The sequence below is a fragment of the Grammomys surdaster genome, unplaced genomic scaffold (assembly GCF_004785775.1).
Source record: "Grammomys surdaster isolate TR1022 unplaced genomic scaffold, NIH_TR_1.0 126121, whole genome shotgun sequence".
In the NCBI taxonomy this organism is placed as follows: domain Eukaryota; kingdom Metazoa; phylum Chordata; class Mammalia; order Rodentia; family Muridae; genus Grammomys; species Grammomys surdaster.
The window spans coordinates 3,128,004-3,130,821 of record NW_021620929.1 but is presented as its reverse complement, the minus strand read 5'-3'; the positions used below and the strand labels follow the sequence as shown (position 1 = coordinate 3,130,821).

General features: G+C 48.3%; 1 protein-coding gene across 1 annotated transcript in view; it reads left to right on the top strand.

Moving 5' to 3' along the window:
• The first annotated feature begins 404 nt into the window (after positions 1–404).
• The window catches only part of Gabrp (gamma-aminobutyric acid type A receptor pi subunit), a 25,948-nt gene continuing 23,534 nt past the window's right edge, over positions 405–2,818 (top strand). Inside the window, exon 1 of the mRNA XM_028756520.1 lies at positions 405–554. The gene's annotated coding sequence lies outside the window, so the exon portion shown is untranslated. The remainder of the gene's footprint in view (positions 555–2,818) is intronic.

Here is a 2,818-nt window from a genome sequence, read left to right as displayed (position 1 = left end):
TAATCCCAAACAAACTCAGCCAAGGCGAAGCCAAGACGAAGCCAAGGCTCTAAGAAACAAATTAAGTTGTTTTGTGGATGCGAATCTGGTGATTAAGCTAACTCGGAATCCCTTTGCACCACGTCGGAGGCATGTCCCCAGAAAGCAGAGATTATCAGAGTGGTTGGAGCCATGCACTGAACTCTCAAGACATCTTGGATTGCAGAAGTCTTTCTTGGCTGAGGTTAGGGAGCATGGCTGAAACGGGAGCCCAGAAACAAAGCATAGAGAAACAAGATAATCAAAAGCACAGCAAGAGCTGACTGATTCTCACAAACAACCCAGGACCAGCCAGCTTTCCACCAAGGGAGGAGCTGGAGGAGGCCCCGCCCACCTATACCTGGTTCAGCAGCTCTGCCTTCTCCAGAGAGAGAGCCACTCCATCAGAGAGTGGATGCATACCTACATCCAAGGGGCCAGGACTGAGATGGAAAGGACCCTGGGGACCCAAAAGAGTATGTCTTGTGTGAGAGTCCTGCCTGAGATCCGGAAGCACCTGCCATAACAGCTGCCTGGTAAGGGAACTGCTGCCATCCCTTGTGCTTAGAGAGAGGACATTAAGGAGCTCCAGATGTAAGCCCTGCTGGGGTGGATGGAAGGGAGGGAGGCAGGCCTGGAATTTGTTGAGCCCTAATTCTGCCTCAGATCTTATAGTGTGACACCCTCTGTCAGAGTGGAGGGACTTAAGCATCAGGAGGAGTAAAGCCATCCAAGAACAAGTGAGGGGCCCAGGTTGGCACTCCCCCTGCCTGCCACTGAAGCTGTCATTGTTTGCCTCTTTGCTGCCAGGTTAGACCAACAGGCACAAGGCACACCTTCATGATATTCTTGGGGAGGATGAGGGGACAGAGGCTAGTGTGATAGAGGCTGGATGGACCATAGGATTCATGCTTCGAGGCATTTCTGTGATGGAGTAGAGGTGGGAATCCCCATCCGAATCACCTCAGCTTCTCAGAGCCACTGGCCTCCCAGGTGACACTCAAGTCCTGCATCTGACCTGTTCTTCCTGAGTGGTACTAGCCAGGTATAGGAGGAAGAGCTTCAGCTTGGTATTGTTTTTGAGCCAGTGAGATTACTAAATCCCCAATGGGAAACATAGAACATAGAAGGGAATGAAAAGTACTATTTCTTGTTTGTGTTTATTCCCATTTGTCAGGTGGGAAAACTAAGGCTAAGAGGTTAACTATAACTCAGTTTGATCTAACTCCAAAGACCAGACTATCCTCTATAAACAGTCATGAGATTTTAGCCAGAGAGGTTCAGCTAGGGCAGAAGTGAAGAGGCTACCCCAACTCAACAAACCCTCATCCATGTTTTATGTGCAACTGCTGAAGACTAGGGGGGTTCTTGTCAGAATCTCCAGCTACCCTCTAGTGGTCTATGATCACCACTAAGTGCTGGCTCTGATGTCTGTATCTGAAAGAGAGGTCTGAGCCTACACCAAGAGCAGTAGACATATAATAGTACCTTGAAGATTGGCTCATCAGCCACATGGGCTGGCGGCTCCTGCTGGAGACTTCTAGCACCCCATCTCCAATGTGGATTTGACATAAGAGTCACATGTGATCCCATTCAGTCTGGGGACTGGGGACTTTCTTCATCATAAAGTGTGCCCAAGCCTGTTACACTCTAGCCTCCTTCTAGCTCACTATTGTTTTCTCGTGCCCAGTATCTTCTGAGTTTTCTGAGTCAGTTTTAAGTGAGGAAAGGTTTTAGTGGTGTGGGCCCTGCCCGAGAAAACCATGAGAGTAAACTGGTGCCAGATGTGACCTCTGTACAGATCAAGGACTTGGGAAATGCTGTTCAGACAGTGATCACTTAACTAAAGTGCGATCTAAGCTGAATCCATCACAAGTCTGAGGTTCCACTCCCGAACTAGAAAGCCAGGATAACTAAATGACTGAGAGACATGTGTGCTGCCTAGGCTTGTCACTGCTCTTCCATGCTACACTGAGGCATGCTCGGCCCCTAGAGGAGCCAGCAGAGAGAATGCAGCCACACTCCAGAGCGGGCGAGTCCTTGGAGAAGTTTTGGAGGCCCATGTTGTGAATATTGTCTTCCTAATATAGACTGGTGGCCAGGAAATGCCTATTTCACAGCAAGCCTGAAGATAAAGACTGTTTCCCCAAATGTGCTTGATCAAAGGCGGGTTCTTATAGAAGGTGGAAAAACTGAGGCGTCTCCCTACATGAAGATAGGTCCAGTTCAGGCCACACTAGGAAAAATTTGCAGATACTAAGGGCTTGTGGGAAAGGTTGAGTGGTTTCCAGTGGCCATGTGCAAGCCTCCATTTTTATCAGCTTCTAGAAGTGTCAGCCTCCCATGTCCAAGTTGGACTCTTTCAGCATCAAATTAACATGAACATCTCTGCGATGCTCACCCTGACTCTGTAGCATCCTCTTGAGGGGAGCTGGTGGCTTGCTTTCTCATTACACCAAACATCAAGCTGCCCAGGCTCCTGATGTAGGGTGGTGACAGGAAGTGGGACTTACAGTTTGCCTCCCTCTGATGGAGCATGAACCTTTCTGCTCACATACCTCTGTCCCCTCCAGACAGGACCTCTGCTGGTCATGTGTCTGGCTCATAAGAGAAGCTCACTTAACCTTTAAAATGTTAAAGAGATGGAAGGTATGTAAGCCATTCCATGGACCCTCTTAAATTGTATGCTGGGGGCAAGGAGAGGAATAGGGACCAGGGAGAAGCATGAGAGAAAGAAAGAAAGAAAGAAAGAAAGAAAGAAAGAAAGAAAGAAAGAAAGAAAGAAAGAAAGAAAGAAAGA